We start from the raw sequence: 13,090 nt of genomic DNA, 5'->3' as shown, positions 1-13,090 counted from the left end.
TATAGCAAAAAGTAAAAATGTAGATCCATTGTCAATCACAATGCCATCGCACCACTGGACACAATGCTCCGCCCGTGACTGAATGCCCCCCACCCGCAGACCCCCACAACCGCTGGGAGCATGTGGCCTGGTATGGTTTGCTCACCCCCCTCATTTCCTGGCCTGACAAGGATCTAGTTTTTTTTTTTTATTGGCAAAGGGTTCCCCTAAAAATCCATACCTGACCCAAAGGGTCTGAATGAATGACTTGTATAGCGCTACACATGCGAACTGAATAGCCTCTAGGCACTATTTGCAGCCAGTGTCTTCCTGACTGGTGTGGTCATTTACCCCGTAGGATCTCGACACACTTGGGACACACATATATACTGGGCCAATTTGGACAGGATCCAATTATCCTACCAGCATGTCTTTGGAGTGTGGGAGGAAACCGGAGTACCCAGAGGAAACCCACACAGACACATGGAGAGCGTGCAAACCCCAGGCAGATGGTGTCGTGGTCGGGATTTGAACCAGCGACCCTTTTGCTGCTAGGTGAAAGTGCTAACCACTACACCACTGTGCTGCCTAAGTATTGATTGGGTGACTCATTTGTTGTTGAGGACGCGTTCAGCCAGCGCACAGAAAATGTGGGTGTTCAGAGAACACCCAAAGGAGCAATGTTCGGGCCTAACTTATGCTCAGTCCAAACCGTTCCCCCATCCCTATTTATAATGTTGCTTTTCTCCTGTCAAGTAAGCAAGAAAAAGCAAACAATCTGCTCCCTACTAGCATTTCTGCAGTACAAAGTTGAATCTAAAATAAATTATTTGTTACATTCTATTAACTGTGTTTCTTTTATATGCAGATCAAAGGGTTACATTTTTAAATGAAATGTCTTCCTACTTTTTTCTGCTGTTTTCTTATATAGTTGTATTTTCTTGTTTAACTTCTTATATTTTAAGTGTTTTTTTTTTTATTACTTTTGTTTATTAAACATCAATATAATTAAAAAAAAGCCCCTTTTTGTTGTAAAAAAAACTTTGCATTGCTTTTTACCAAGGTCATAATCTCAGAGGCACAGGGCGAATTATACTTTTCACCTACAGTACAGCTATGCCTTGTACACACGGTCGGACTTTTGATTGTGGAAAAGTCCGCCGTGAGTTCATTGGAAGTCCGACGGAAAGAAAGGGAACAAGTTCTCTATCTGAGGTCCATCAGACTTCCGACAAAAAAGTCAGATGGAGGCTACACACGGCCGGACTTTGCCAGAAAAAAAGCCCGTCTTTCCTCTCGGAAAGTCTGGCCGTGTGTACGAGGCATTACACTATTCAATACACTGAGCAAAGTAGATTTTTTTTAATCTGTTTAAATAGTGACTTTTTTTTTTCCGGTTTTGGGCCTCTTGATAGCAGTGGTAGCTGGTGTTCAAATTTGTTGAGGGGTGCAAACAAACTGAAAAAAATAAAATAAAAATCAAGCGTAGCCACTGTGCCCATCAAACACAGTCACTGTACCCATAAATTGCAATGCATGAATCTATCTATTGATGATTGACAAGTGCAGGAGAGAGGGGGGGGGGCGCTCCTGCGCCCTTTATGGACGCACCGCCACTGCCTGATAAGTAAGTTACCTCAATTGCCTCCAGGCCCCCAAAGATAACTAGAACAGATAAAGCCTCCTCCAAAAGGATCGCCCATCACTTTTGTGGCAACTGGGGTTACATACAATACAATTCTATGCAGCAAATAGATGTACTTATATCTATGCTTTCATTTTGTACTTCATGTCAAGATGTGTACTCTTGTACGATGGAAGTGTATATATGCTTTTGTACCAGATTATATAAAACATGTTCAATAAAAAGTTATTGAAACAGAATTTTTTTTTCAAGGCAATGCCACTAATAAAAGCCTGGTTTGTCCTTGAAGAACTCAATATGTGTACATATTGCTTTATCTTAAAAGAGAAGTATGGGAATTGTTATTTTTTTCAAGAATTCTACTTACCTAGGTGGATTCAGCATTGGTCCGATGCTGCACCTGTCCCCTGCTCCAAAGTTGAGAAGCGAGTGATCAAACACCACTGATTGTTTGATTCTCAAGGCTCCCTGAGCAGAAAGCTGGTACTGTCTGCTCTGCTCCCCCTCACTCACTGGAGCGCTGGGCTGTGGAGAGGGCGGAAGTGGCCAGCTCACGCTCTTAGTGGTTCCATGAGAGGCTGAGCCAGGTGCCAATATAGGCATGTGGGCAAATCCCAGCCATATGATTGCAATCTTTCCCGAGCCTGGACCGGCTCTGTGTCGTCAGCTGACAGCAGGCCTCAGCCCGTTGTCTGCTGAAAACAAGTCACAGGAGTGCAGAACGAGCTGCACTCCTGTGATCCACGGGAGAAGTACAGCCAATCAAGCTTTGGATATACTTCTCCTTTAAAGTAGAATTTGAGTTGTGGATACATAGTTACATTGGTCCAATGTCATTGTGACAATTCATATAATATATCTCGCCAAGTGCCCCGGAAGCTGGAAATTACTGACATAGATGCAGCTACTCCAGTGATCTCCACTTGCTTCTAGGTCCCAGGCTGAACAACTGGCCTGCTACATTCTGAACAAAGGTGGTTGCCCGTTCAGCACAGGTGCCATTGAGAGAATGCTTTGAATTTTCTGAATGAACACAAACTTTTGACCTTGTCCAATCAGAGAATGCTTTGCATCCATTCAGAAAATGCAAAGCATTCTGAGAACAAAGAAGAATGGCGGCACATCCAAAAGTAAAATCAAAATAATTTATTGAAAGTCCATAAAATCAAGCAAAATCACAGGAAATCACAGGTCTTAGCTAAATTGGTAAAGATCGTTTGGAATCCCACATTCACTGAGGCCCCGTACACACCATAGAATCCATCCGCAGATAAATCCCAGCAAATGGGTTTCAGCGGATAGATCCTATGGTGTGTACACGCCAGCGGATCTGTTTCCGCGGATATATCTCCCCTGGGATGGATTCCAGCAGATCGAATATTCGCTGACATGCAGAACATATCCATCTGCTGGAGTCCATCCCAACGGATGGATCCGCTGGTCTGTATAGACTCACCGGATCCATCCGTCCGAAGGGATCCCCCGCATGCGTCGTAATGATTCGACGCATGCGTGGAATTCCTTATATGACAGCGTCGCGCACGGATTTCGGCGCGGATTTCAATGCGATGGTGAGTACACTCCATCGCATTAAAATCTGCTGAAATCCTCGAGAGGATTTATCCGCGGAAACGGTCCGCTGGACCGTATCCGCGGATAAATCCTCCCGCGTGTATGGGGCCTTAGCCTTGCAGTATTTCATTTATCTCATTTTTCCATATCCAGTTATAGAGCAAAATATCTGTAAGACTTTGGGTACAGGACAGCTAAAAAACATTGAAAAAGGTCTGTTATGACAAGGCTTGGGAGCATCCGGGGATTACTGTGTTTACTTGTGATAGACATAAGTCTTTATTGCCCTTTTTGTTTCCTCTTGGCTTGAAGCAATATTTCTAACTTTGACCTATACAAATAAGACCCTCAGTACCACACATTCAGTATCTCTGCCCTAGCCTGCTAATAGAAGAGGACATGGCCTTCAGCCTAAACCCCCCCCCCAGTGAATGGGAGAGATCTGCCTAACATGAACACAAACAAAATGACACATGGGAAGTTTACAACTGGAATGTTTAAAGCGAAACTCCGGTTTTGTTTAACCACTTCAATACATGGCATTTTCACGCCCTTCCTGCCGGGACCAATTTTTAGTTTTCAGCGCTGTCGCACTTTGAATGACAATTGCGCGGTCATGCAACACTGTACCTAAATAAAATAGTTATGTTTTTTTTCCCCCACAAATAGAGCTTTCGTTTGGTGGTAATTGATCACCTCTACGGTTTTTATTTTTTGCGCTATAAACAAAAGGAGCGACAATTTTGAAATAAACACTCGAGTCGAAATGCCGTTGCTAGTATGCAAATTAGCACTTAAGGCGATCCACAAAGCTTTCTAGCTTCCTTTTTGCGCCGTAAGTGTTATTTTGCAAGTGTAAAATTAGGGCTCGTTTTACAAAGTGTAAAGTTAGTCACACCTTGTAAAGGCCCATTCCAGCGACGGCATTTGGTATGCTTTCCCGAGGGAGAACTCCACGTCAATTTGTAAAAAACAAAACCGGCATGGGTTCCCCCCCAGGAGCATACCAGGCCCTTAGGTCTGGTATGGGTTGTAAGGGGACCCCCCCTACGCCGAAAAATTGACGTAGGGGGTCCCCCTACAATCCATACCAGACCCGTATCCAAAGCACGCTACCCGGCCAGCCAGGAAGGGAGTGGGGACGAGCGAGCGCCCCCCCCCCCTCCTGAGCCGTGCCAGGCCGCGTGCCCTCAACATGGGGGGGTTGGGTGCTCTGGGGCAGGGGGGCGCACTGCGGGCCCCCCCACCCCAGAGCACCCTGTCCCCATGTTGATGAGGACAGGACCTCTTCCCGACAACCCTTGCCATTGGTTGTCGGGGTATGCGGGCGGGGGCTTATCGGAATCTGGGAGTCCCCTTTAATAAGGGGGCCCCCAGATACCGGCCCCCCACCCTAAGTGAATGGATATGGGGTACATCGTACCCCTATCCATTCACCTGGAGGCAAAAAGTAAAAGTTAATAAACACACAACACAAGGCTTTTTAAAATATTTTATTATTCTGCTCCGGACGCCCCCCCTGTCTTCGTTATTAGCTCTTTTACCAGGGGGGGCTTCTTCTTCCACTCTCCGGGGGTCTTCCGCTCTCCGGGGGTCTTCTCCGGACTCCGGGGGGGCTTCTCCGGACTCCGGGGGGCTTCTTCCATCTTCTCCCCTCTTCCGCTCTTGACTCGGCGAACCCCGGTTCTTCTGCAGCTCTCCGGTGCCTTCTTCTTCATCGCTGGCTGCCTGCTATGTTTGTGTGTTAGCTCGATTTCAAACAGGCAGCCGGCGCGGTCTTCTGTGACGCCAGGGTCTTCTGTTCTTCCGATGTTGCCTCGTCGCCTGTTGTCGCTGTAATGATGGAAGCGCGCCTTGCATCACATTTATATAGGCATCACCGTCCCATCATGCTCCGGTAGGTACCCACGTGGTGGGTGCCTACCCACGTGCACCCACCACGTGGGTACCTACCGGAGCATGATGGGACGGTGATGCCTATATAAATGGGATGCAAGGCGCGCTTCCATCATTACAGCGACAACAGGCGACGAGGCAACATCGGAAGAACAGAAGACCCTGGCGTCACAGAAGACCGCGCCGGCTGCCTGTTTGAAATCGAGCTAACACACAAACATAGCAGGCAGCCAGCGCTGAAGAAGAAGGCACCGGAGAGCTGCAGAAGAACCGGGGTTCGCCGAGTCAAGAGCGGAAGAGGGGAGAAGATGGAAGAAGCCCCCCGGAGTCCGGAGAAGCCCCCCCCCGGAGAGCGGAGAAGAAACCCCCCCCGGAGAGCGGAGAAGACCCCCGGAGAGCGGAAGAAGAAGCCCCCCCTGGTAATTGAGCTAATAACGAAGACAGGGGGGGCGTCCGGAGCAGAATAATAAAATATTTTAAAAAGCCTTGTGTTGTGTGTTTACTAAATTTTACTTTTTGCCTCCAGGTGAATGGATAGGGGTACGATGTACCCCATATCCATTCACTTAGGGTGGGGGGCCGGTATCTGGGGGCCCCCTTATTAAAGGGGACTCCCAGATTCCGATAAGCCTCCGCCCGCAGACCCCGACAACCAATGGCAAGGGTTGTCGGGAAGAGGTCCTGTCCTCATCGACATGGGGACAGGGTGCTCTGGGGTGGGGGGGCCCGCAGTGCGCCCCCCTGCCCCAGAGCACCCAACCCCCCCATGTTGAGGGCACGCGGCCTGGCACGGCTCAGGAGGGGGGGGGGCGCTCGCTCGTCCCCACTCCCTTCCTGGCCGGCCGGGTAGCGTGCTTTGGATACGGGTCTGGTATGGATTGTAGGGGGACCCCCTACGTCAATTTTTCGGCGTGGGGGGGTCTCCTTACAACCCATGCCAGACCTAAGGGCCTGGTATGCTCCTGGGGGGGGAACCCATGCCGTTTTTTTCTTTGAAAATGGGCATGGAGTTCTCCCTCAGGAATGCATGCCGCTGTCATTTTTTTTATCCCCGACGCAACTTTAAGCCGTCGCGATCCTCAAAACTCGGCGTAACGTAACTTCGCGCATGCGCAGTACGGCCGGCGCGCATGCGCAGTACGGCCGGCGCGGGAGCGCGCCTCATTTAAATGGGACTCGCCCCATTTGAATAGGAACGCCTTGCGCCGGCGGAATTTTAGTTACACAGCCTGAAATTTCTAGATAAGTGCTTTGTGGATCAGGCACTTAGGTAGAAACTTTAAGGCAGTGTAACTTAAATTGGATTTTTTAAGTTACGTCAGGTTTTTGTGGATCTGGCCCTATATTTTTTACTTTTTGATTTAATAAATATCACAATTTTAAAAGAAAAAAATATGTTTTTTTTCCTCAGTTTAGGCCGATATGCATTATTCTACATATTTTTGTTAAAAAAAAATACAAAATAGGGCATAGAATTATGGCATTTTTTTTTTTTACTAGGAATGATGGCGATCTATGATTTTTATTGTGACCGTGACATTGCAACGGACATATCGGACACTTTTGACAGTTTTTTTGGGACTATTCACATTTATACAGCGATTAGTGCTATAAAACTGAACGGATTACTGTGTAAATGTGACTGGCAGGAAAGGGGTTAACACTAGGGGGCGAGGAAGGGGTTAAATGTGTTCCCTAGTGGGTGATTCTAACTGTAGGGGGAGGGGACTCACAAGGGGAAGAGACCGATCTGTGTTCTTCTGTACTGGGAACACACATCGGTCTCCTCACCTCTGACAGAACATGGATCTGTGTGTTATCACACAAAGAACTATGGTTCTGCCATGATTGCGGGCAATCGTGGGTGCCCTGCGGTCATCGCGGCTGCCAGGCTTGCGCACCGGGTCCCAAACAATGCAGGCGGGTGCGTGCGTGTGCCCCCTAGACGGCCGGGAATCCCCGGAAGTCATATGACGTCCGCCCGGAGGGATGAGAGGTTTCTGCGGACGTCATATTACAATACGCTGGCCAGGAAGTGGTTAAGGAAGCTTTCTACAAGCAATGGAAAAATGTGTATACATTTTACTGAAGAGTCCTATTGTAAGGCAGACATAAATATATATTAGATTAAAATGCTGCCTCTATAAATATGCTAAACTTAAAAACCATTGGGGTGGATTCAGTAAGCAATTGCGTCTGCGTAACCATAGTTACGCAGCGCAATTGCTTAGTTGCGCCAGCGTAACGACTTTTCTGTATTCAGAAAGCTTGTCAGGCCTCGTACACACGACAGAGAAACTCGACGTGCTTGGCACGTCGAGTTCCTCGTCTCGTTTTGGGATGAAGCCGCCGAAGAGCTCGGCGGGCCGCCTTCTCCTATAGAACAACGCGGCCAACGAGAAAATAGAGAACATGTTCTCTATTTTCTCGTCGAGCTCCTCGGCGGCTCCATCGAGCCAAAACTGTACAGACGACAGAGATTCTCGGCAGAATCCGGGTTTTGACCGAGTTTCTCGGCGAATTCTGCCGAGAATCTCTGTCGTGTGTACGAGGCCTCACGCCGACTGCAGCCTAAGATATAACTGGCATAAGGCTCTTATGCCGTCGTATCGTAGGCTGCATTCTTACGATGGCCGCTAGGTGGCGTTCCCGTAGTGGTCAGCGTAGAGTATGCAAATTGCATGCTAACGCCGATTCACAACCGTACGCGCGCCCTACGTACGTATTTTACGTCGTTTACGTTCGTCAGGTTCTGCGTAAGGCTGCTCCTGCTATTAGCAGGGGCAGCCAATGCTAAGTATACCCGTCGTTCCCGCGTCGCGATGTTTGAAAATTACGTTGTTTGCGTAAGTGAATCGTGAATGGCGATGGACGCCATTTACGTTCACGTTGAAGCAAATGACGTCCTTGCGACGTCATTTGCCGCAATACACGTCGGGAACGTTTCTCGACAGAGCATGCGCACTACGTTCGGCACAGGAACGCGCCTAATTTAAATGATCCACGCCCCCTACGGGATCATTTAAATTATGCGCCCTTACACCGGGCAGTTTTAAGGAGCACCCGCGCAAATTACGTAGCTACTGCTTCATGAATGAAGCGTAGCGCAGGTAATTTACGGAGGCGCAGCGTTAAAACGGTACGCTGCGCCTCCGCAAGAGGGCGCAATTCGTACCTGAATCCACCCCAGTGTTCCTTTCAGTGGTGGCTGGTCCTCAATTTTTTTTGGGGGGGCGCAAACAAAGAAAAAAACAAAACAATTGCAGCCTCACTGTGCCCATCAAACGCAGCTACTGTGCCCATCAATTGCAACCACTGTGCCCATCAAAGGCAGCCACTGTGCCCATCAAATGTAGCCACTGTGCCCATTAAATGCAGCCCCTGTGCCATCAATTGTGACCACTGTGCCATCAATTGTTGCCACTGTTCCATCGATTGTCGCCACTGTGCCATGCCATCAAACGCAGCCACTGTGCCATCATTTATCGCCACTGTGCCCATCAATTTTCACCACTGTGCCATGCCATCAAATGCAGCCAATGTGCCATCAATTGTCGCCACTGTGCCTATTGTCACCACTGTGCCATCAATTGTCGCCACTGTGCCATCAATTGTCACCACTGTGCCCATCAATTGTCACCACTGTGCCCATCAATTGTCACCACTGTGCCATGCCAAACGCAGCCACTGTGCCATCAAACGCAGCCACTGTGCCATGCTATCAAACGCAGCCACTGTGCCATCAATTGTTACCACTGTGCCATCAATTGTCACCACTGTGCCCAGCAATTGTCACCACTATGCCATGCCATCACACACAATATTAACACTTTTGGGCCCAATTTGGGCATTTTCACTTAGGGGTGTACTCACTTTTGTTGCCAGCGGTTTAGACATTAATGGCTGAATGTTGTGTTATTTTGAGGGGACTGCAAATGTACACTGTTATACACGCTGTACACTCGTTACTTTACATTGCAGCAAAGTGTCATTTCTTTAGTGTTGTCACATAAAAAGATATAATAAAATATTTACAAAAATGTGGGGGATGTACTCACATTTGTGAGATAATGTATATCATACCCCCTTGAGGTCATATCCACCATCGATTCTGCCAAATGCTGCCCATTGGGGAGGTAAAGGGGCATTCTTGAAAGTCCTGCCTACAACTGTGGTCAATAAACCTCATCAGCCTGTTATGCAAGGCTAGCAATTTGGAGTTAGAACCCTTTTTCAAAATTACATGGTGCCACAGCACCAGAGCACAGCACACAATGCAGAGCAGAGCACACAATGCAGAGCACACAATGCAGAGCAGAGCACACAGCGCAGAGCAGAACAAACAGTGCAGAGCAGAACAAACAGCGCAGAGCACACAGCGCAAATCAAAGCACTCAGTGCAGAGTACACAGTGCTAAGCACACAGCGCAAAGCACACAATGCAGACCAGAGCACAGCACGCAATGCAGCAAGCAGAGCAGAGTACACAGTGCAAAGCACAGAACACAGAGCACAGAACGCAGAGCAGACAGCGCAGAGCAAGCTGTGCAGAGCACATAATGCAGAGCACAACAGCGCAAAGCACACAACGCAGAACAGAGCACACAACCCAGTGCACACAACGCGGAACAGAGCACACCACGCAGTGCACACAACTCAGAACAGAGCACACAACCAGTGCACACAGAGCAGAGCACAGCGCAAAGCACAAAACGCAGAGCACACAGAGCAGAGCACACAATGCAGAGCTTAGCACACAGAGCAGAGCACACAACACATACAGAGCAGAGCACACAATGCATACAGTACAGAGCACACAACGCATACAGTACAGAGCACACAACGCATACAGTACAGAGCACACAACGCATACAGTACAGAGCACACAACGCAGACAGAGCAGAGCACACAACGCAGAGCAGAGCACACAGCGCAAATCGCACAACGCAGAGCAGAGCACACAGCGCAGAGCACACAGCGCAAAGCACACAACGCAGAGCAGAGCACACAGCGCAAAGCACACAACGCAGAGCAGAGTACACCATCAATGCAACATATTACTGTGCTTTATTGATGCTGTTTATTTGCAGGGACTTAAGAAGCTGCAATACAGATGTCATTGACTTCCTGGGGGAATATGTAGAATAGTGTGTTAGTTACAGCTTCCTAGCTCAATTTTTTCTGGATAAAGCTCAATACTTATCAGCGCCCTTTTTTATGAGTGATCACATAATCTCTGTTCTCAGCTGCATAGGAGCTAGGAGAAGAAAAACAGCAGCACACTGATCTTCCCAGTAATAGATTGTGAGGGGGGGGTGAGGAGAAGTTTGATCACTGGAGGAGAGCACACTAAGTTCCCAGCACAGCTAGACAACTGACCATGATGTGTTATCCTGCCGAGTGGTCAGTTTTTAATAGGAAAGCAGAGGGGCTGGCAGGAACACCAGGGATATCACACATAGGAAGCAATACAAAGAGCACAGGATACTTTTTTTTATACAAGTACATAGTACAGCAGGTACATATCAGAAATATGAAATGCTGGGTTTACATATTCTTTAGGGGGCTGCAAATTTGATACTGGAAAGCCAGAATCATTCTAAGAAAGACATTTTAAATATATTTTTTGTCCAAAATCCAGAGTTACAGTTTGTATTTCTGTAAATCAATAGTTGGAGACAAGATTAAAAAAGGAAACATCTGCAGTGCTGAATTTATTCAGAGAGGAATATTTAAGATTTTATTAGGAGGGCTCCAAATGCAAAATGTTAAATTAATGAGGACGATGCCAAAGGCAAAACATCATCGTGTTCTTTCTTTTTAATCTTATTAGTTTGTATTTTGTCAGAAGGCTCCTTCAGCTTCATATGACAGTCCCAGAACACCTATAAACTGCACCTGGGTATGATTGCACAAACAAGCTCATAATACAGAATATTATCAGTTACCTCGGTACATAGCTCTAGTATTGGGCATATCTAGGAGCTTTCGTACACAGTGTAAAATGTCAGCTAATTAACCACTTCAGCCCTGGAAGGATTTACCCCCTTCCTGACCAGAGCACTTTTTGCGAATTCGGCACTGCGTCGCTTTAACTGACAATTGCGCGGTCGTGCAACATTGCACCCAAACAAAATTGACGTCCTTTTTTACTCACAAACAGAGCTTTCTTTTGGTGGTATTTAATCACCTCTGCATTTATTTATTTTTGCGCTATAAACAAAAAAAAAGCGTCAATTTTGAAAATAAAGCAATATTTTTAACTTTTTGTTATAATAATTATCCCCCAAAAATATATAAAAAAGCAATTTTTTCCTCAGTTTAGGCCGATATGTATTCTTCTACATATTTTTGGTAAAAAAAAATCGCAATAAGCGTACATATTGATTGGTTTGCGCAAAAGTTATAGCGTCTATAAAATAGGGGATAGATTTATAGCATTTTTTTTTTATTAGTAATGGCGGCGATCTGCAATTTTTATTGTGACTGCGACATTATGGTGGACACATCGGACACTTTTGACTGATTTTGGGACCATTGTCATTTATACAGCGATCAGTGCTATAAAAGTGCACTGATTACTGTGTAAATGGCACTGGCAGGGAAGGAGTTACCCACTAGGGGCGAGGAAGGGGTTAGGTGTGTCCTAGGGAGTGATTCTAACTGTGGGGGGGGGGGTGGGCTACAAGTGACATGACATTGATCACTGCTCCCAATGACACTGAGCAGTAGATCACTGTCCTGTCACTAGGCAGAACAGGGAAATGCCTTGTTTATCTCCCTGTTCTGCAGCTCCATGACACGATCGCGAGCACCTAGGGGACATTGAGTCCACGGGACCCATGGTCACACTCGCAGGCCCGCAATACGGTGAATTAAAGGGGACGTACAGGTACGTCCATATGCGCAGCCGTGACATTCTGCCGACGTAAATAGTCATGCAGCTGTCGGCAAGCGGTTAATGTGTACTTAAAGCGGATGTCCGCTGAAAAAAAAATTAAAAGCCAGCAGCTACAAATACTGCAGCTGCTGACTTTTAATATTAGGACACTTACCTGTCCTGGAGTCCAGCGCCGTCCGCAGCAGAGGACGAGCGATCGCTTGTCACTCTGCTGCCACTCCCGCCATCCTCGGTGAGGGAACCAGGAAGTGAAGCGCTCTGGCTTCACTTCCCGGTTCCCTACGGCGCATGCGCGAGTCGCGCTACGCCTGCCGATTGGCTCCTGCTGTGTACTGGGAGCCGAGTGTTCCCAGAACACAACGGGGGGACGGGAGGTGACGTCTTGCCCGCAGTCTGACCGAGACTGTGTGGCCGGAAGTGGGTGAAAATACCTGTCTTTAGACAGGTATCTGCACCCCCTGAAAGGTGTCAAATGTGAAACCGGAGGGGGGAGGGTTCCGATCAGCGGGAGTTCCACTTTAGGGTGGAGCTCCGCTTTAAACCCCAAAAATATAGATTTCAGTTTACCTATCCAGAGATGTGGTCACTGCATCAATTTTTTTGTTTACTTTATTTTTCATTGGAAATCCTATGAACAACACACACACATAGTCTAGGGGTGTCTACGCTCACTACATTGTATCTTTAGAGGGAACCATTTTTGTCCCCCTAGGAATTGGCCTACAAACGTTCTTTCTCTTCATCTCTATTTCATGGAGGACAGGGACATTTGTAGTTTACAGAAGATGGCTTGGAAAGTGATAAGGATACTACATTTCTGGCAAGGTCAATCGGTATTTTCTGTATTTGCCTAAAATGTTTTTAGTCCGAACAATTAAAGCTAAAACAGCCACCACATCTACGGACTAGTAAGCTGCAATATTTTACATTTTTATTCTTATGTTTGGATGCCCTTTGACCTCTTGCAGACCGAGGACGTCCCTCGGCTTTGTGCGGTGATATCTGAATGATGCCTGAATGTGACGTGTCCCAGGAGATGGCAGGGAGGGAGGGGGAGAGGTAATGTTCCTTCCGGCGCTGCGGTGCCAGGGGAGGAA

Source organism: Rana temporaria, chromosome 6 (assembly GCF_905171775.1).
Source record: "Rana temporaria chromosome 6, aRanTem1.1, whole genome shotgun sequence".
Taxonomy (NCBI): Eukaryota; Metazoa; Chordata; class Amphibia; order Anura; family Ranidae; genus Rana; species Rana temporaria.
This window is presented reverse-complemented; position numbering follows the sequence as displayed.